A 23054-nucleotide genomic window follows, 5' to 3' on the forward strand; every position below is an offset into this window, starting at 1 on the left:
AGTACATCAAAATAAAAAAAAAAAGTATAAAAATTGAAATTTGCCTAGAAAAATTTTAGGTGTCCTAGATTTTGCTCAGAATTTCTATCTCATGGTAGGCAAAACAAACAAACAGGATTAAAAAAAAAAACATTCTTATAGGATTTTTCATTATTCCTCTTTAATTTTGTAAAATTCACTATTACTGTTTGCAAATTATATAGTTTGTAAATAAATATTAAGCAGAATAAAGAAACAGTTTGAGAAATGGTTAAAGAACTTCATTCATACGTAGTACACATACTATTCATAGTACAAATTTGTCAGGGAGTTGACATCTAGAATCTCTAAAGAACTCAAAAACAAACAAACAAACAAACAAACAAACAAACAACCTAAACACTGAAAAAGAATTTAAGCTGAGCACAGTGAGTCTAGGACAGCAAAAGCTACACAGAGAAACCTCATCTGAAATAAAGAAAAGAAAAGAATTTAATCCACAAATGTGCGAATGAAATTTTTAATTGATAGCTCTCAAAAGAACAAAGGTTCAATAACATGAAAATAAACAACAGAGAAGCTCAGAACTATAGTGAGATCCCATCTTGCTTTCTGCAAGCTTCATGGACAGCTGGGAAAAGATAAGAAGTAAACCTGTGAGTCCCATCGTCTGTTTCTATCTTTGCTGGGTGGAGCCTCTCAGAGGACAGCTATGCTAGGCTCCTGTCTTCAAACTTAGCAGAGCATAAGTTTGTTATGTTAGTGTCAGGGACTGACTCTTTCCCATGGGGTGAGTTTTAGGTTGGGTCAGGGACTGGTTGGGCTTTCCTTCAATCTCTGCTCTATATTTATCCCTGCACATCCTGTAGGCGGAGTAATTTTTGAGTGTGAGTGGGTTGGTATTCCCCTTCCTCCACAAGGAGTCCTGCCTAGTAAGATGGTATCCTCTTCAATCTCCTTGACACTCCCTACTAGAGGTCTCAGCTAGAGTGGCCTTATGTCCTTCCTGGAGACTACCCTTTCGTACATCACCAGCTTGTCTCAGAAATGCACCCTCCCACAGTTTCTCTTCTCTCTTCAAGCCTACTGTCCTCCAGCCCCTGTTCTCTGCACATCTGCTCCCCACCCTTGTTTCCCTCAGTACTCCCTCTCCTATCTTGTTTGGTCTCTTCAACCACTTCTCCTGCCTATTCTACTTCCTCTTCTGAGTAAAATTCAAGCATCCTCCCCTGGGACCTCCTTGTTACTTGGCTTCTGTGAGTCTGTGAGTAGTATGGTTATCCTCTACCATATGGCTAAAATCTGATTATAAGCTAGTAAATAATATGTAAATACTCCCAAGCCTTTCCAAATAGCACCAGAAACTGGGAGGCAACCAATTAAATTCAGGCATTAATGGGTGATATGTTTACTCAAACAACTACTGATCCTTAATGTAATTTTGAAGGCCATTTCACACCTCTAGTTCCCTGATTCTGTTATTTGCCAACCCACTCTTCCTTTTGACACCAAAGAAACAAGTGAAAAACAGGTTGAGGATTCAGGTATCAGAGCATTAGTACATCTGAGGTTCTGTGTTAGATCTCCAGCTTTGCAAGGATTAAGAGGAGAAGAAGAAGAAAAGAAGGATGAGGAAGAGAAGGAGGAGGAGGGGGCAGAAGAAGAATGAGGAGGAGAAAGAGGAAAAGGAGGAGTTGGAGGAGAAGAAGAAGAAACTCAAACTCCCAGTTTAGAAACAAGTGAAAAGCTTGAAGCTGTTACATATTAAATCAAAATACTGAGAAAAAAATTAGTATTACACATATTATTTAAGAACTTAGAAAGACTTATGTCAAGTTCTTCATGCCAGAGAATGATCTTGCCAACCAGCCTATTCATCCCACTCTTTTTTTTTTTTTTTTTTTGGACACAAAATTCTCCCCCAACCCTAGAATTTCACATCATTTCAGATTCAGTTGTAGAAATGGAAATGCCTGTCAGTTCTTTAATTGAACGACATTAATCACTGTGTTGCTTGTTTCTTCTTTTCTAACACCCAAAGCATTTCAGCTCACTCTAAGTGTGAGGTGGGGGTATACCAGCCATTATAGAGCCTGAGATTTGTTAAGAAGGGTAGAGTAAATCTGGAGTGTCTGGAGGGAGCCCTTGGGCTCAGGGTGATGGTGAGGGAGTATGCTCTGGACACAGAAAAGTGAAAGCCCCAGAGAAGCCTAGGTGAACACCAGAACCAAAAAGATAGGTTTCAGACAAACCACATTGACTCTGAGCCTCTGACTGTCTGATGATGCAGTCTCATGATAGAGAGATATAGGTAAGCTGTGTACACCATTAAAATGTGGTTTCAGAAACATAACAAGAAACTTTTCAGCTGTTTTATGGATCTGTGAATTGTGTGACAGTATATTGTTTCAAGTTTTGGAATAGCTGCTGGAATGATACATATATCGTGAGCTTGGATTCAACTCTAAACACTGAGATAGTGGTCACACATTGTGTGGACTTGATTTTATGTTACATGTTTAGAGTAATTCAATTACTAAGCCCTACCTTCCTTCTTACCCCATAAAAAGAGATAAGCAATTTCCAAAATCATAGAATAAATAAGTGCATAGTAGAGTTTGTGAGAGAAAGCAATTTGACATTGTGATTAAGATACACAATCAGGAAACCTTAGATGAGAGACGTCAGAATATTTAGAAAGGGGTACAGACTTGTGCTTAACTGACACCCTGAAAACCAAGAAAGACAAAATTCAGACTAGTGATAGAAAACCCCTTGTCTACAGGGCGTCAGCAGGTAATTCTATGTTTTGGGAGACTTCTCAACTATTTCTGGCTCTTATGTTATTTCTGGGGAGGTGAGCCACGTGACCAGAGAAGCCAGCCTGAAGCAAGAGTAAAGTTGAGACATGTCCATACCTCAAAAATCTCGTGTTGAGAGCAGCAGGAATAAAGACTGCTCCCTCCCTGTTCTGGGCCTGCATGCCTCTGTGCATGTAGCCTTGCAACCCCCACTTCTGCTGTTTTAGTGAAAACTATCTCAGAGAAGGCCTTTATTTGGAGCACTGACCACTGGACCAAGATCCTGCTAACCACCTGCCAGGTTAAGCTTTATTCCTTCCATTCAGGTGCATAATGTTGCCTGCACACCCTGAAGCCAGAAGCAGAACCTGGCATGACATGTTATGAATATTCAATATACTATATAGGCTTTTGTGTTGAAGGCCAGGGCCCCAGCTGGCCCAGGGCTGCATCTGGAAGTACTGTTTTGGGAGGTAGGCTAGCAGAAAATAGAAAATTTGAATCAATCAATAGCCCTCTCCTGTCTCGGTCCCCACCCTTCTCTCACTTCCTCTCTCCCTCCCTTCCTCTGTCCCTCCTTCCCTGCTTCCTGGTTACTATGAAGAAAGAAACTTCTCCCTCCCACCCTTATATCATGAGATTCTGCTTTACCACAGGTCCAGAAAGAATGGAGCCAGCCAGCATAAACCACAACAAATCACTCCTTTGTACCAAAACTCGTTTTCTCAAGTATTCATGACAACAACAAAAATCTTTCTATTATATTGAGTCTGCCAATGTCCTGACTCCAGGAACTTGTCTGTAGGGACTCTCCTCTCTTATTCTCCAACACACTCCACCCCATCCTATCACCAGTACTAGGAATCTCTAAGAACTTCTTTAAACCTTTCCCTATGAAATCAATAAAAACAATGAATAAGTGGATCGAAAAATAAGCTGTTTTGTGATTATAACTTCACAGGCAGTTAGTTATAGGGAACAGGGAGGAAATGATACCATCTGGATCCACAGGCGACATGAAAAGGCTGTGAGCCACTGGACCTGGCTCACAACCCACCCCCAGGGACAGACTTCCTCTAACACGGCCACACCTACTTTCAACAAAGTCACACCTCCAAAAGTGCCACCCCCTATGAAGCCCATGGAGGCCATTTTCATTCAGATCAGCACAATAACATTTCCGACTATAGCACAGCATCATAACCAAGATGTGGACACTGGGTACAGTTAAGAGACAAGCAATCCTGCAGTGAAAGTACTCCCCTGTACCCCATTTTTAATTTCTTGAGTTCTTAAAGTCCAAGTGGATCAAAAGCCTCAACATAAAACCAGACACACTCAATCTGTCAAAAGAAAAAGTAGGGAGGAGCCATGAACTCATTGGCACAGGAGACAACTTCCTGAATGAACGCCAACAGCACAGGCTCTAAGATCACCAATCAATAAATGGGACCTCATGAAACTGAAAAGCTTCTGTAAAGTAAAGGACACTGTCGATAGAACAAAACAACAGTCTACAGACTGGGAAAAGATCTTCACCAACCCTCCATCTGACAGAGGGCTGATATCCAAAATTACATTTGATAATTCATTATGTCAGTGCATGATTAATTGAACATTTCAGTATGACTGAACTGAGGACTACCTAGAAACCCTGAAAAGGGTTTTAAGATGTGCTTGTGAAGATGCATCCAGAGATGACTATCATCTCTCAGGTGAGGAAGATCCTAGGTGTGGTTGAGTACCATGTAGTTGGCTGGAAGAGTGAAGAGACTGATACAGAAAGTACATTAATTTTCCCATCTGAGAGCTTCTTGGCCCCAGCCTTCAATGCCAGGACTGTAAGCTTGCTGGCTTTTGAACCTCAAGGCTTCCAGCAGTAGCACCTCCACCAGGAAACTGGGATCATATTGAGAGCTTTTCTATGGTTTCCCCTGTTCTGGGGCCTTTGGACTCAGACTGAGCCATGCTACTGGCCTCCCAGCATCTCTGGCCTGTGTAAATTGTGTTGCACTTTTCAGTGGCTGTAATAATGTTAGCCTTTTACATAGGTCTAAGTATTGTATTGTTTGTTTTCCACAGAGAACTTAATACAACAATTTAGGTTCAGAATTCCACCTCTTTTTGTTTTGTTTTAGTTTATGTTTTGTTTGTTTTTGCCTTTACCCTCCAACATTCATTTATTGATTTTTATATTGTTTACTTTACTCCCTCAACATACATTTACTTAAAAATTATTATATTTTTATTATTAAAACAAGGTTTAAATGCAAATGTTTTTGATTATAGTCTTCCCCCTCCCAAGTCGCTCCAGATCCTCTCCTCCACCCTACCAATCTAATTTTTATGTTCTACCAAAAAAAAAAGCCAAAACACACACAATAACAACCTCCCCCAAATAAAGAAACCAAAAAAAAAAAAAAAAAAAAACCCATGATACAGTTACAACCACAGCAAAAAGTATTGTGAGTTTTGCTCAAAAGTCATGATTCTGAAAAAAAAAAAGTTTATTCTATTCACCTTAGATTCTTAGGTCTCTCTGAAAACATTCAAGTTGTTTTTTTCTTGTAAATAAGTTGTTTTTCTTTTAATGCTGCTTTGATGCTTTGCTTGTTTGTCTTTATCCCTGGTTTTTCAGAAACATTTCTGATGTGTTCTTTTGCTTCTGGACTTAAATATTGCAGGTCCATTGGGTTTCTTCAATTTGAAAGTTTATGTCTTTTGCCTTTTGGAGGAATGTGATTTATTACTTGGATGTTTGGATATTTTTTTCGTCCTTGTTTCTCACCTTCTTGGTCTCTAATGCCATGTTACTATCTCTTATTATATACCACCACAGGCTTAGTAAACTCTTAAAACTTTTATTGTTTTTCTCTACTATTTAGATTCAGTGAACTTTCTGCTCTGTCATCTAGTCCACTAATTTTGTCCTGAGCCCATTCACTGAGTTAAATATGTTTTCTACTGAGTTTCAGTGTTCTAAAGTTTTCATTTAATTTTTCTATTTTTATGATGAGTATATTCTTATTTTCATTCTTTTTAAGGGTATCCTTTATTGCTCACTGAAGTGGTTGCATAATGGCTGGTAGCTCTCGTATTTTTCTTCTTTTAGTCCTGGATTTTGTTGATTGTCCTTCTCATTTCTCTGGACATCATTTATGATGATTGGAATGATGAATTATTTCCAGTAAAAACTTGGATGTTTTCAATATTTTGCATCATATGCCCCTGGATGGTGAAAGCCCTAGATTCCCAGTTGGTCTCTATTGGCACTTGAGGGTCTGGGAATCATTGTTCCTGGTACTTAAGAGTGACCCTTCTGGTCCTGGAGCCTTTCTGGGAGATATAAAGCAATAAAGATGCCCATGATTATTTTTATTGACCTCTATTGATACTACTTTATCGCCATGACAGAACAGATGATAATTATTTTGGGAATTCAACTAAGGCCATTCATGCTGTCTTGTGCCTAAGAACAGTCTATATCTTGTTGAGGCTCTAAAACTTAATGAAAAGTTAAATTTCAAAGTGAAGGACTGATTAATCTGACAGAAAGTTTTAAAGCCATGGAGTATTCAAACTAGTTTGTATGTATTCTTAGCTGCTGTTAGCAAGAATTAGGAGCCAAAAAACAGGTATGTGTACAGATTTGTGCTTTAGTCAGAAAAGAAATGCATGTTAAGTTGGGGCTATAGAAGGTATGGTTGAAGACATTAGTCCCACTAGAAGGTATCAAAATATTTTGAATGGGAACAGGAGGAGAGATGCTTTAAGGGTATTTCAGGAATTGTTCAGACCCCACTCATCACAGACTCAAGAAAGCAAATGAATAAACTCACTTAAAATAGTTTTTCTTAAAAACGGAGAGTCTACAAGGCACCTTGATTTCACAGCATCATATAAAACAGGTGGGTCTTTAGGATTTGTTTCATTGTGTTCAGCTACCCAGAAAAATAGAGAGAAGAAGACCAATGTAGCTCTACTCTTAAGAGACCTTTGTATTGCTCAAGCTGACAGATCTTAGGATACTCTATATCGTGCTGGTATTTGCAGACATGAAAAATGCAAGAGTTGTTGGGTCATGGAAGGTTCTATCTAGTTTTCAAAAAGCTGTATGAAAACAGTGGGAGCCTTTGTAAGAATGCTGTGAACTTACTGTGAACTATGAATGGGGCAAAGTTCAGAATGCTCTTCTCAAAAGATGGCCTCCTAGAAAGAATTACATAAACAATGATAAGTGAATGCCCTTGTGTAAACATAAAGGTATTGTGTAATTCAAATTTCGATAACATCCTCCCTCCCCATATCTGGTTCAAATCCTTGTTCTGAGAATGTCCTGTCTCAAAGTTGTGTAAACTCTACTCCCCAGTTGCTCTCTGATATGGCAATAAAGCAGCTTACAGCCAATCGCTGAGCAGGGGAGAGAATAGGGCTGGACTTACTGCCATCCATGGGAGAAAATGTTAGAGGAAGAGTAAGGGATTCAGCCATGGGCAGAAGTCTAGGAGACATTAGGGAAAGATTCAGCTGAGCACAGAGAGCCATACAATGCAACTATCTCTGGGACTTATGTTCGGAAGAAGCCAGACTACCTTAGAGGGTTAAGAATAGAGTAAGTACTGCTCAGTTGTTGTGAAGCTTGTTAAAATTACATAATAATATGAAATAATAAATAGTCTCTGATCCCTTTCTGCAATTCTCTGATATTTTTTCCTCATGAGGTGAGTATTCCCTGCCACATGTTTTCATTTTTACTACATTTTCTCTCAGTATAACTATAGAATCAGTAAATCCAAGTACTAAAGTCTGAATCCTCTGAAGCCAGGAGGCAAATAAGTTGTTTCTTTTATACCTTGTTATGCCATGTATTTTTTGTTACAGCTACATGAAAGTTAACTAACATACCAGTTATTGTGATGCATTCAGGTTTGTTATTGTTGCTTAAAATTCCTTTGTTTATCCAGATCTTCTATGATTCAATGTGAATTTTGGAGTTTGTTCTGGTTATATGGAGAAATATCAATGGTGTTTTAGGCAAAATGGTATTGAATGTATAAATTGCTTTAGTTACAATAGATGTTTTCGTATTGCCCCTTAATACATGATCGTGGGAGATCTTTTTTATCTTCAATTTCTTCCATAAGTGTTTTGTAATTTTTACTTTAGAAATCTTTTCCTTTCTGAATTAAGCATGTGTCTAATTAGTTTAAAACTATTTTTGTGAATAAAATTCCTTTCATTATTTCTTTTTGAACAAATTTATAAATAGTGTAGAAATGCTACTAAATCTGTTTATTTTTCATTACCATGCTATTTTCTAAGTTTATTAATTTTAATGTCTTTTGATAAAATCTCTAGGCTTTTAAAAATATATGTATCATCTACAGATGGAAAATTGTACTTCCTACCTTCCATTTGTAAGACCTTTATTTCCCGTTTCTTATTCCTAGTTTTGCACAAATCACTGTTAGATTATTTCTCCTCTCATTTCCTCAGTGACTCCATGTTTATACCAAAGTGCGATGTATTGCTTAGTCCCTATGTGCTCTTGTAATCTCTAAAGTTCGGACAGTGTTGACATGTAGTTTAATTCCACTGTGATCACAAAACAGATGAGATATGATAATAATTTCTTAAGAGTTGCTCCATGAATGAAGTCTATCAGCATGGGCTAATAAATATTTATCAGATGATGTTGGAGAAAATGCTCTGCAAATGTCTGCGGGGTTAGTTTGGTGTATAGTGTAATTTAATTTTAATGTTCCTTAGTTGCTTTTTTGATGTAGGTATCTGGATGCTCTCTCCAATAATAAGAGATGACTTTGTCTTTCCCCACTCTTCTATTAGACTCTGTCTCTACTTTCAGGTCTAATAGTGTTTGTTTTATAGAATTAGGTGGATAAAGATTGGAAATATTACTGGGAATAATTTTATATTCTTCAGAAATCAATCTCCTGATTATTAGATAGTTGTCTTCTTTGTCCCTTGCTACAAATTTTTATATTAAGCCTCTTAAGTGAGCTATCATTGCAGATACAAGTCCTTAACTTAGGGTTTCATTTGCTTGGAAGATTGTTTCCCATCTTTTCTTTTAAATTCTATGTGTGTTTTCTCTTGTGATATATGTTTCTTGTGGATAGCATATTGCTGAATCAGTCTCACAAATACTTTTAGCCACTCTTCATCTTTCAGTTAAACAAATTCTTGTATAATATGGAGGAACTTTTAATTTTATTAATTTTCTTATAGTTATAGTGAATATTCTCTTCCTTTCTTTCTTGAAGTTTGATGGTCTAAAACACTACTAATGTTAGATTTTTTTTAATATTTTGTACAATTTGCCTTTTAAGTGAGTTTACACTTCCACATTCTTAGTTTACTTTCTTTACCTTCTGGATGTAGAACCCCTAAAACATTTTTTGTAAGGCTAATATTGTTGCCAGAAAGTCCTAAGTTTTGTTTATTTTGAACTATCTTTATTTCTCTATTTTTAAGTGATGTCCTCTCTCTAGGAACAGAAATCTTCTCTGGTAGTTATGTTTCTTCAGGACTTGGAATACACTATTATATTTCTGGCAAATAAGTTTTTTGGTAATCTGGGATAACTTCAAATGTGACTAGGACTCTTTTTCCTATAGGTTTTAAAGTTTATTCTTTGTCTTACATTTAAAAAATTATTTTAATTTTTGTACATAAGTGTTTTGCCTGCATGTATGTCTAAGCCTACATGTAGGCCAGAAAAAGGCACTAGATACTGTGGAACTGGAATTACAGACAGTTGCTAGCTACTATGATGTTCTAGAAAACCACATTTGGGTCCTCTGCAAGAATAACAAGTTCTCTTAATCACATTGCCATGTCTCCAACACCAATGTCTTATGGTTTTGACAGTTTGACTTCTCTGGACATGTCCATTGAAATAGTTTAAGTCTCCCAGGTGTATGGCCAGGTCATTCTGAATAGTAGAAAACTTTCTCTTTTGTTAAGTGTTTATATTCTTCAATTTTTGTCCCTGGGTGCTGTTGTTTGACTGTGAAGTGTCCTCTATAAGCTTGTATGTTGAATGTGTAACTGCTAATGGTTTAACTGTTTTATGAGGTTCTGGAAACTTTGGTTGTTAAAGTTAAACTGAAGAATGTCAATCAGTGAGAGGGGTCATTTGGGAATATGTTGTTAATGGTCCCTTTTGTTTTCCTCTCTGCTTCCTGATTTTAACAATATTAACAACTTTGTCAATAATCCTGTTGTCATAATATTCTGCCACACCACAGGCCTAATCATTGGAACATGAAAACCACGTCTGAAACTGTGATATAAAATTCAACTTTTCTCTCCAAAACTGTGTCTTGATCTGCTTTCTCTTGCTGTGATAAACACCATGACCAGAGTAACTGTGGAGAAAGGTATTATTTCATCATTTAATATATAGTCCATTATGAAGAGAAGTCAGGGCTGGGACTCAATGCAGGAGCCTGGAGCAGAAACCATGTAAGGATGCTGCTTACTCACTTGTTCGCCATGGCTTGCTCAGCTTGCTTTCTCATATAAGCCAGAATCACCTGTGCAGGTATAACAATGCTGACAATGGTCTGCATGCTCCTACATACATCACTCATGAATAAAAAAAATATATCCTACAGTCTTGCTTACATGACAATTACAGTGTTTCTGAGCTCTCTTAAAATATATAGTTCCATAACTTTTTCATAAAAACATTTCATTTATTTTAATACTCATAAAATAAAATTTTAAGTTTTATGCATCTTATTCTAAGAGGGAATAACCAGGGCACAGTTATAAGCAAAGCAAAGCAAAAAATAAAAAATAAAAAATAAAAATCCAACATTATAAGTCAATATTCAGGATCTGGGATTCTGTCATGTTCTTCTTGGCTCCAAAAGGCTTGAGCAGCTCCATATTCCAGTTCTATCATGCACAGCACACATGTCTCAAAGGTCCAGGTTCACTCCACTTCACACCTGCTTCTGCCCTTGATGATCATTCCATAGTCTTATCATCTGCAGTATGCTTAAAGAAAATTGAATCTTTCCTCATGTACAACACCACCAGAAACCAACAATTGTGGAGAGCTATGCTTCACCATTTTTCTCACAATTTTTAAGAATAGCTATTCTTGAATAGCTTCCCTGAGGGCTATAATGCTGTCCATGCCCCATGCTGTGGCATAGGGCCATGTTGATGTCTGTGGTCTGATCTGCCACCAGACACTGTGCTGAGGTCTATGTCACACTGCGACTCTGGAGACCATGTGGAAGTCTGTGGTCCATGCTTTCACCAGAAACTGTGTCAGTGTTTATGATCTGTACTTCCACTGACTCTAAAGGGCAAAGACTCTACTTTTGCTGGGGGATTGATGACCACACACTTACAGTTGAGAAAGAGGAACATAGAGCTTCAGTGACTACTCCCTACCTCCACTCCATCCCCTCCAAAGTATCCCCCCCCCCCCGCATGCTCTTAACAAAACATTTTCATCAGGTACAGAGAGACGGGTCTCAATTGCTCAGTGTTTCCCTTTACGCCTGCTGTGAGAACAATAATTATTTTCTTGCTTTAACTTCTCTGTCTCCTGAATGCAAGAATGAAGGCAGGGTTGGGTGACACATGTTGGAAAACCAGGGTCATTGTAAAAAGGAGCAGTTTCAAAACACTTGGGGCCTTGAATATGGTAGGTAAATAAGCAGAAGGAATGTTTGGAAATGTGAGATATGGAAGGTTAATTAGGTGGCAGGTGAAGTCTCTTTTAGAGGAAAGTTATGCAGGAGAAAAAGGCTCAGGAAACTGATGCCTGATGCTGCTAGAAGCAGGATCTGCGGCCTACAATAAGTATGTACACTGAAGGACAATTAAATGATTTCAGCCCATTTGAAATGTTCCTTATATCCTGTGGTCAGGGAGGGGAGAATGTCTTCAATGACGCTTTGTGTATTTTGTTTATTATAATGTTATCCAAAAGTATTTTTTTCTTTTTCTCTCCAGGGTAATCTTTATATATTAAGAGAATTTCTAAGGATAAAATAGTAAAGTAATTCTTTGATCGAAGCTCAATATAAAAAAAATAAAATAAAAATTCCATCCATGAAAATACTGCCTGTTAGTAGATACGCATGGTCTTGTTGAAGAATGATAACCTAATGAGGTATAAACAGTAAAGGGTCTAATTTCCTCCAATTGTATGTGGAAGCACTTGTGCTGTAAATCTCCTTTTAGGTCATTTCAGGCCATTCAGGACCTTTCAGGTCTTCAGCTGGCATTTCTAACAAACCTCATAGCTCATTTGTTACACATAAAAATTCCATCTCAGTTAATCTAGTTTAAACATTCGTCTTTCATCAGTTTTACAACCCCCTTTTCTCCCCTTTACCCTGTTGAGGTACATGAATAGGGTGGGAGACTGCCTGCTCACAAGACAACCTTTATCACTTTATCCATCCTACTGCATCCAAAGTTCTTTACCTCAGGGTTAAAACAGGAACAAAGCAAGACAGAGAACTGCAACTCAGCCACTGCCTATTGTGTTCCTTTTTGAATGATGCCATGGGGTTTGCAAAGTCTGTGCGTGGGAAATGTTTGAATGTTTATTTGGGCTCTCAGATGCATTCCTTCAGAGAAAATTGGACAAGAGCTATCACTGTGTGGTCCTTGAGGCAACACATGCATTTTAATAATAAACTCTCTTAACAGAGACCCCTTTCCTGGCAATTTATCTAGGAAATTGCACACCTATAGTTCCCTCAAGTGACCAAGTGTGGTCATAGAGTTATATCCTCTTAACTTTGGGCCTATACACGTCTGTACATACCTCAGGCTGCTCATTTCTGCTCTTCTTCTCTTTCCACCTTTCATTCCACTCCTTCATATACAAAGACAATAACAGATTTGTTTGGGAATAAATGTGAACATTTTCTTGAAAAAGAAATTCAAACCTCTATGAATAATTATCTTGGTCACATGTTTGGTTTAGGATGGGGTTGGATTCCATCCTCCCATAAAAATTGAGAAAAGTAGTCCTTGTACATCCTCCTTTCATCCCTGGCACCTGGGGTAGTAGAACTTACAAGGACACTGTGATCAGGAATAAAGGCAGATGAAGTCCCTAGTTCCAATAGTAGATTAATAACCTCTTGATTCTTGACTTTGGTCCCAATCTTTAGTTTTTTTTTTTTAAATTCTTTATTAATTACACTTTATTCACTTTGTATCCCCTCTGTGGTTCCCTCTGTCCTCCCATCCCAATCCCTCCCTTCCTCCAACTTCTGCATGCATGGCCCTCAATCTTCAGTGTTTTTTTTTAATTATTTATTTTTTTATTATTCATTACACTTTATTTACTTTGTATCCTCCCATAAGTCCATCCCTCCTCCTTTCTCCATCCCTCCCTCCCTTCCACTTCTTCAGGCATGCCCCTCCCCAATTCCACTGATAGGGGAGGTCCTCTTCTCCTTCCTTCTGATCTTAGTCTATCAGATCTCATCAGGAGTGGCTGCATTGTCATCTTCTGTGGCCTGGTAAGGCTGCTCCCCCCTCTGGGGCAGGTGATCAAAGAGCAGGCCAACCAGATTATGTCCAGAGGCAGTCCCTCTTCCCATTACTACGGAACCCACTTGGACACTGAACTGTCATGTGCTACATCTGTGCAGGAGTTCTAGTTTATGTCCATGAATAGTCCTTGGTTGGAGTATGAGTCTTTGGGAAGTTCCCTGTGTTCAAATTTTCTTATTCTGTTGCTCTCCTTGTGTGGTTCCCATCCTCTCCAGCTCTTACTATTTCCCACTTCTTACATAAGATTCCATGTACTCTGCCCAACAGTTGGCCATAAGTCTCAACATCTGCTTTGATAGTCTGCAGTGCAGAGGCTTTCAGAGGCCCTCTGTGGCAGTTTCCTACCTTGTTTCCTGTTTTCTTCTTCTTCTGATGTCCAGCCTCTTTGCCTTTCAGGATGGGGATTGAGCATTTTAGTCAGGGTCCTCTCTCTTGCTTAGTTTCTTTGGATGTACAGTTTTTAGTAGGCTTATCCTATGTTATATGTAAAGTTACTTTTTTTCTATATGGAGAATGATCTATGATAGCTGTATTTTTTTTTTCATTTTAAATGAGTGAGTTTATTAAGGATGTTAATAAGAAATGCTGGAGCATGTGAAGGGATTGGTCCCACAGAACCAAAGCTGCAAGGTTCCCATGACACAGGGCAAAAACTGGATATCCAAGAACAGGTGTTCCAGTGAGGATCTAGATAGGATAGCAGAAGCCAGCAGCCTCTAACCAGACCAATGACTCATTGCAAGAGTCATTGCAAGTAAGAAAGTATGGACAAAAGAATATACTGTGGGACTCTCTGTGATGAACTACAACTTCCACGGTGAGATTTTTTTTTTCTTTTGGGGGGTAAGGAGATTGCAAGGACAGGAGATACATATGAAGAAATGGGGAGATGTGTGGGATTGGGGTGCATGATGTAAAACTCACACAAAAATTTCAATAAAAAGATAAATCAAAAGAATCCCAGATAGAGCAGAACATCTTTTCAGATAAGACTTTGAAGGAAAAGAATAATACTAAATAATGGATAGATGGTACACCATCATCAATGAGTACAAGATTCGTGCTGGCATGTCAAGTTGAGAGTTGTGGGCAGACAGCTTTCTCTCCATAGATGAGCTTCTGGCTTCTCACTCCCATCACAGGTGTTCCACCTGCCCTGGAAATGCTTTACCTTCTACCTACTTTCAGGAGCAAAAATGGCTTACAATACCCTTTGCTGTTTCCTAACTTCCAATCTTCCTGTCACAGAGACAAGGGTCAGCCTGACCCAGGACAAGGAGTTTGGGAAGACACTTGGCATGAAGATGCTTCTGTCTGAGACGAGGAACTGTCTCTTGTCCACAGAGTCAACTTTCAACAACTGCAGATGGTGTATGGCAATTTGTCAATATAGTTTATGTTGTAACCCTTTCAAAGTCTTGCCACGGAACTATGCAAAGATAATGTAACCCATACCTGCTCTGTAGATGCTGGTTCTAAGACGGTCTGGGAAACAGAATATTTTGTAGGATTTTATGAAGAAATATGGGAAAAAGTTTGGCTGCCATCTAAGACCAAGAGTCTTAGTCAACCCATTGGGAATGCTAGATGAATGATATCTTTCAGTGTGTCCTTTCCAGAGTGACATTAGCTAAGTCTTTACACTCTTACCTCACATCATCACTGTGAATGCTGTGCTCAGTGGAGCATCCTCTAAAGTCAAGGCTGGCCTTGGAAGAATCAAGAAGGGAGCTTACATATCAGCAGTTGGGCAGTGGATCTTTCTGTACTGAGGTAGAGATGGTGCTTCTCCAAATTTTCCACAAAAGCAACTCAGATATCCTCTTGTCCTGTCCCAGATTTTACTTATGTGTGTATGTGTGTCTATACATATATACATACATGCATATATATACACACATGTATATATGCATATCTGAGTGACATAAGGTGAAAATATTTACTAAAATAACTTCAACTCTTCTGTTCATGCTAAGATTTTTGCACATGTTAAGCTCAGGTAATAGGTTTAGATAGGAACAAAATGCTCAGCATAAGGGAGAATCCTCAGCAAAGTGAACTTCAATTTAAACAGACTTTTCACATCACATTTCTTTGGAGTTTCCTGGAAATGGCTTTTTTCCAGTCTTCCAAGTCATGATTAGTAGTCATGAAAAGAAATCTGACCACTTACTGGTCAGAGTGGACACTAGGGAATAAAATGAGCTGTTTTCCCGGCTAGACAATTCATCTCTATGAACTGGAATGCAGATCCCTGCCAAGGGCCTTGGAAAGGAAGATATAAACACTGTTTATATTGTGCAGTTGATCCCTGCAAAAGGGGTTATGTGATTTGTATGAACCAGAGTTAATTTTGATGTATTTTTTCTCAGGGACTTACCCTGATTTTTAGAAAGCATTAGATACTCTGTAGAGTAGAGTATTGTTTTACAACAACAACAATTAAAAAAAAAAAAAAAGAGGCCCTTCCCTGGTAAGTTTAAATTATAGTCATTCTGTGTTTGGGGCCAAATACATAGTTTGGGCTTGCCTAGCCATTGTGTGCTTCTGAACCATTCCTAGAGTCACTTGTATAAATAATGCTTGCACCTCTAGAACAAAGTGAAATATATGTAACAGTAAAGACTCTGAGCATCACTGAGGATTCTTAGCAAGTGATTCTTATCAAGAATCACTGAGGATTCTTGTTAAGTTGTTTCTGAGCATCTTGGTGTAATTCTTTTTTAAAATTTTATTTATTTTTAAATATTAATTACAGTTTATTAACTTTGTATCACAGCTGTAGCCACCTCCCCCATTCCCTTCTAGTCCCTGCCTCCCTCATCTCTTCCCATGCCCCTCTCCAAGTCCACTGAAAGGGGAAGTCTTCCTCCACTTCCATCTGACCTTAGCTTATTAGGTCTCACCAAGACTGGCTTCACTGTTTTCCTCTGTGGCCTGGTAAAGCTGCATTCCCTTCAGGGGGAGGTGATCAAAGAACCTGCCACTGACTTCATGTCAGAGACAGAACCTTTCTTCTTATTAGGGAACCCAGTTGGAGAATGAGCTTCTATGGGTTATATCTGTACAAGGGTACTAGGTTATCTCTATGCATGGCCCTTGGCTGGAGTATCAGTCTCAGAAAAGAACCCTGGGTGCAGATATCTTGGTTATGTTGCTTTCCTTGTGGAGAGCCTGTCCCCTCCAGGTCTTTATATCCCCTGCCCCTTCTTTCATAAGATTAATTGCACTCTGCCCAAAGTTTGGATATGAGTCTCAGCATCTGCTTTGATAACCTGCTGGGTAGATTCTTTCATAGGTCCTGTGTGGTAGGTTCCTGTTCCCTGTTTTCTCCCTCTTCTGATATCTATCTGATTTGCCTTTCTGAGTGAGGATTGAGTTTCTTACCCAGGGTCTTCCTTCTTGCTTAGCTTCTTTAAGTGTGCAGATTTTAGTATGTTTATCCTATATTATATGTCTAATAACTACTCATAAGTGAGTATATACCATGTGTATCTTTCTGCTTCTGGGATCCCTCACTCAGGATGATCTTTTCTAGTTCCCACCATTTTCCTGCAAATTTCATGATTTCCTTGTTTTTAATTGCTGACTAGTATTCCATTGTATCCATTCCTCCATTGAGGGACATCTGGGTTATTTCCAGATCCTGGCTATAACAAATAAAGCTGCTATGAACATGGTTAAGCAAATGTCCTTGTGGTGTACTTGAGCATGTTTTGGACATATGCCTAGGAGTCATATAGCCTATTCCTAATTGTCTGAGAAAGTGCCACATTGATTTCGAAAGTGGTTGTACAAGTTTATGTTCCCACCAGCAAAGTAAGAAGGTTCCCCTTTCTCCACATGCTCTAGAGCATATATTGTCACTTGAGATTTGATCTTAGCCATTCCGATGGGTGTAAGGTGAAATCCCAGGTTCATTTTGATTTGCATTTCCCTGAGGGTTAAGGACGTTGAGCTTTTTTTATTTTAAATTTTTATTTTTTACATTAAATACCTTTTGTTCACTTTGCATCTCAGCTGTAGCCCCATCCCTCATTCCCTCTCAGTCTCACCCTCATCTCTCATATGCTTTCATGCCCCTCTCCATGTCCACTGACAGGGGAGGTCCTCCTCCCCTTCCATCTGACCATAGCTAATCAAGTCTCATAAGGACTGCCTGCATTCATTGTCTTCTTCTGTGGCCTGGTAAGGCTGTTCCTCAATCAGGGGGAGGTGATCTAAGAGCTGGCCACTGAGTTCATGTCAGAGACAGTCCCTGTTCTTTAACTGTTTTTCTGCCATTTGATATTCCTCTGTAGAGAATTCTCTTTTTAGCTTTGGATCCATTTTTAATTGGATTGCTTGATTTGTTACTGCTTAATTTCTTGAGTTCTTCATATATTCTGGATATTAGCCCTCTGTCAGATATAAGATTGGTGAAGATCCTTCCCTATTCCTTTTGTTCTGATGATACTGTATTCTTTGTCTACCAGAAGCTTTTCAGTTTCATGAGGTCCCATTTATTGATTGTTAATCTTAGATCCTGAGCTGTTGGTGTTCTGTTCAGGAAGTTTTCTCTTGTGCCAATGAATTCAATGTTCTTTCCACTTTTTCTTCTAACAGATTTAGAGTATATGGTTTTATGTTGAGATCTTTGATCTACTTGGACTTTAGTTTTGTGCAGAGTGATAAGTATGGATCTATTTTCATTTTTGTACATGTGGACATCCAGCTAAATTAGTACCATTTGTTGAAGATTCTGTCTTTTTTCCATTGCATGGTTTTCACTGCTTTGTCAAAATAAAATACAGTAGGTGTATGGGTTTATTTCTGGGTCTTTTATTCAATTCCATTGATCCATCATTTTGTTTCTATGCCAGTACCATGCAGTTTTTATAACTATTGCTCTGTAGTACAGCTTGAGGTCATGGATAGAGTTACTTCCAGGTGATCTGTTGTTGTACAGGATTGTTTTAGCAATTCTGGGTTTTTTGTTTTTCCATATGAAGTTCAGAATAGGTTGTTCAAGGTCTGTAAAAAATTGTGTTGGTAATTTGAAGGAATTGAATTGAATCTGTAGATTGCTTTTGGCAGGATGGCCAATTTCACTGTTAGTCCTGCCCATCCATGAACATTGGAGACATTTCCATCTTCTGATATCTTCTTCAATTTCTTTCTTCAGAGACTTGAAGTTTTGTTTTGTTTTGTTTTGTTTTGTTTTGTTTTGTTTTTTCAAACAGGTCTTTCACTTGCTTGGCTAGAGTCACACAGAGGTACTTCATGTTATTGGTGGCTATCATGAATGGTGTAGTTTTCCTAATTTCTTTCTCAGTCCTTTTGTCTTTCATGTACAGGAGGGCTTCTGATTTTTTTTAGTTAATTTTGTATCCAGCCACTTTATTGAAGGTGTTTATCAGCTGAAAGATTTCTCTGGTTGAATTTTGAAGGTCACTCATGTGTACTATCATATTGTCTGCAAATAGTGATATTTTGATTTCTTCCTTTCCAATTTTATTTCCTTGATCTCCTTTAGTTGTCTTATTGTTCTATCTAGGATTTCAAATACTATGATGAAGAGATATGGAGAGAATGGGCAGCCTTGCCTTGTCCCTGATTTCAGTGGGGTTGATTTAATTTTCTCACAATTCAGTTTGATGTTGACTATAGGCTGGGTGTATATTGTCTTTACTATGTTTAGGTATATGTGTTGTATCCCTCATCTCTCTCTCTAAGACTTTAAACATGAATGGGTGTATGATTTTGTCAAATGCTTTTCCAGAGTCTAAGGAGATGATAATGTGGTTTTCCTCTTTCAGTTTTTTTGTTTTGTTTTGTTTTTTTATATGGTGGATTTCATTGATGGGTTTCTGTATATTGAACCACCTCTGAATGCCTGGGATGAAGCCTACTTGGTCATAGTAGAAGATATATTTTATGTGTTCTTGGATTCAATTTGCAAGTATTTTATTGAGTATTTTTGCACCAATGTTCATAAGAGAGATAGATCTGAAGTTCTCTTTGTTTGTTGGGTCTTTTTTGTGTTATAGCTATCAAGGTGACTGTGACTTCATAGAATTAGTTTGGTAACGTTCCTTCTGTTTCTATTTTGTGGAATAGTTTGAAGAGTATTGGAGTTAGCTGTTTTTTGAAGGCCTGGTAGAATTCTGTGCTGAAACCATCTGGCCCTAGACTTTTTTTGGAATGGAGACTTTTGATGACAATTTTTATTTCCTTGGTAGATATATGACTGTTTAAGCCATTTAACTGATCTTGATTTAATTTTGGTAAATGGAGTCTATCAAGAAAATTGTCCATTTCATTTATATTGTCAAATTTTGTGGCATATAGGCTTTTGTAGTAAGACCTAATATTTGTTTGGATTTCCTCAGAGTCTGTTGCTATGTCCCCCTTTTTGTTTTTTATTTTACTGATTTGGATAGTGTCTCTCTGCCTTTTAGTTAGTTTGGCTAAGGGTTTGTCTATCTTGTTGATTTTCTCAGTGAACCAGATCTTGGTCTCTTTGAATATTTGGATTGTTTTCTTTGTTTCTAATTGACTGATTTCAGCTTTGAGTTTGATTATTTCCAATTGTCTACTCCTCTTGGGTGTGTCTGCTTCTCCCCCCATCCCTGGCTTTTAGGTATGGCATTAAGTTGCTTGTATGAGATGTCTCAAACTTCTTTCTGGAGGGACTTAGTGCTATGAACTTTCCTCTTTGCATTGCTTTCATTGTGTCCCATAAATATGGGTATGTTTTGCCTTCATTTTCATTGAATTTTAGGAAGTCTCTAATTTCTTTTTTCATTTTTTCCCTGACCAAGCTACCATTGAGCAGAGAGTTGTTTAGTTTCTATGTGTATGTAGGCTTTTTGTTATTTCTGTTGTTGTTGAGGTCTAGTTTTAGGCCATGGTGGTCTGATATGATACAAAGGATTATTTCAATCTTCTTGTATCTGTTGATATCTTCTTCTGTATCTTGCTTTGTGCCCAACTATATGGTCAGTTTTTGAGAAGGTTCCATGAGGTGTTGAAGAGAAGGTATAATGTTTTGAGTTTGGGTGAACAGTTTTAAAGAAAAATTATACTAGGTCCATTTGATTTAGTACCTCTATAATTGTCATTATTTCCCTATTCAGCTTATGTCTAGATGATCTGTCCCTTGGTGAGAGTGAACTGTTGAAGCCTTCCACTATTAAGATTTTGGGATCTATGTGTGATTTAAGCTTTACCAATGTTTCATTTACAAATGTATTTGCTCTTGTATTTGGGGCATAGATGTTCAGGATTATGATGTCCTCCTGGTGGATTTTTCCCTTAATGAGAATGAAGTGCCTCTCCTCATCTTGGTTGAAAGTTTTTTTAGGTATTATAATAGTTTAACCAACTCTGGGTATGTTTGCTTGAAAAACATTTTTCAAGCCCTTTACTCTGAGGTAGTCTTAGATGCAGCAGAATGTTGGGTCCTGTTTCTGCAATCATTCTGTTAATCTTTTTCTTTCTATTGGAGAGTTGATTCTGTTGACATTGATAGATAATAGTGACCAATGAAAATTAGTTCATTTTATTGTGGTGTTAGTAGTGTTACTGTCTTTCAATGTTTTCTTTTAATTCTTTGTTGTGAAGTTATCTATATCCTGTTTTTTCTTGGGTGTAGTTGATTTCATTGGGTTGGAGTTTTCCTTCTAGTATCTTCTGTAGGGCTGGGTTGCTGTGTAGAGATTGTTTAAGTTTAGTTTTGTCATGGAATATTTTGCTTTCTCCATATGTGTTGATTTAAAACTTTGCTGAGTATAGTAGTCTTGGTTGGCATCTGTGGTCTCTTAGATTCTGCATGACATCTGCCCAGGCCCTTCTGTCTTCCCTAGTTTCTGTTGAGAAGTCTGATGTGATTCTGATAGGTCTCCCTTTGCATGTTACTTGTTTTTTTTTTCTTTTGCTGCTTTTAATATTTTTTTTCTTTGTTCTGTAGATTTAGTGTTTTCACTATTATGTGATGTGAGGAGTTTCTTTTCTGATCTAGTCCATTTGGTGTTTTATGTTAATGGACATTGCTTTCCTTAAGTTGGGAACATTTCTTCTATGATTTTCTTGAAAATATTTTCTGGAACTTGGAGCCTGGAAACTTCTTTTTCGTCTATTACTATTATTATTTGATTTCATGGCATCCTTGATTTCTTAGATGTTTTGTGTTTGGAACTTTTCTGATTTTACTTTTTCTTTGAGAGAAGTATTAGTTTCTGCAATTGTATCTTCAGCACCCAAGATTCTCTCTTCCATCTCTTATATTCTATTGGTGATGCTTACCTTTGTGTTTCCTGATCTTTTCTCTAACTTCTCCAGCTTCAGGGTTTTCTGTTTTTGTTTTACTTATTGACTCTAATTCTGTTTTCATGTCTTGCACCATTTCCTTCATCTGTTTGAATACGGACTCCTGTCTTTTCATGATAGCCTCTGTTTTGTTGTTGTTGTTGCTCATTTACTCTCTATATGCCACTACTGTGCTTCTCCTTGTACCTCTACCTATGCCTCTATTTGTTTGGTTGCGTTTGCCTATATTTCTTTAAGAGCTTTGTATGTAATAGACAGAAACTGGAAACAGCCCAGATGCCCCTCAGCTGAAGAATGGATGCAGAAATTGTGGTACATCTACACAATGGAATATTACTCAGCAATGAAAAATAAGGAAATCATGAAATTTGCAGGTAAATGGTGGGACTTGGAAAGGATCATCTTAAGTGAGCTGTCCCAGAAGCAGAAAGACACACACAATATATGCTCACTCATATAGACATATAATATAGGATAAACCTACTAAAATCTGTACATCTAAAGAAACTAATCAAGAGAGAGGACCCTGACTAAAACGCTCAATCCCCATCTCGAAAGGCAAAGAGGAAGGACATCAGAAGAAGAAAACAGGAAACAAGCTAGGAACCTGCTACAGAGGGCTTCTAAAACCCTCTGCCCTGCAGACTATCAAAGCAGACACTGAGACTTATGGCCAACTTTTGGGCAGAGTGCATGGAATCTTATGTAAGAAGTGGGAAATAGTAAGAGCTGAAGAGGCCAGGAACTCCACAAAGAGAGCAACAGAACCAGAAAATTTGAACACTGTGGTCTTCCCAGAAACTCCTACTTCGACCAAATGCCATGCATGGAGATAACCTAGAACCCCTGCACAGATGTAGCCCATGGCAGTTCAGTATCCAAATGGGTTCCATAGTAATGAGAAGAAAGACTGCCTCTGACATAATCTGATTGGCCTTCTCTTTAATCACCTCCCCCTGAGGGGGGAGCAGCCTTACCAGGCCACAGAAAATGACAATGCAGCCACTCCTGATGAGATCTGATAGACTAAGATCAGAAGGAAGGGGATGAGGACCTCCCCTATCAGTGGACTTGGGGAGGGGCATGAGTGAAGAAGGGGGAGCGAGAGTGGGATTGGGAGGGGAGAAGGGAGGGGCTTATGGGAGGATACAAAGTGAATATAATGTAATTAATAATAAAAAAGAGCTTTGTTTCCTCTTTATGTGCCTCTAATAAATGGGTAAACATAGCTTTAAAATAATTTTTCTGTGTTTCTGATGAATTAAAATATCCATTTATTTTGGGGGTTGCTGGTGAAACCATGATGTCCTGATATTTGACGTGTTCTTATACTGACCTCTAACCATCTGCTTATCCATTGCCTTTGCTGTTTGCTCCTGTAGTCTGTACTTCAGACTGGGT

General features: G+C 38.2%; 1 long non-coding RNA gene across 1 annotated transcript in view; it reads left to right on the forward strand.

The window, feature by feature from the left end:
• Positions 1–7217: 7217 nt before the first annotated feature.
• Positions 7218–23054, forward strand: part of LOC132654732 (uncharacterized) — a 52489-nt gene continuing 36652 nt past the window's right edge. The window contains exon 1 of the long non-coding RNA XR_009592429.1: positions 7218–7392. This is a non-coding gene — a long non-coding RNA (uncharacterized LOC132654732). The remainder of the gene's footprint in view (positions 7393–23054) is intronic.

This window comes from Meriones unguiculatus, chromosome 6 (assembly GCF_030254825.1).
Source record: "Meriones unguiculatus strain TT.TT164.6M chromosome 6, Bangor_MerUng_6.1, whole genome shotgun sequence".
NCBI classification, from domain to species: Eukaryota; Metazoa; Chordata; class Mammalia; order Rodentia; family Muridae; genus Meriones; species Meriones unguiculatus.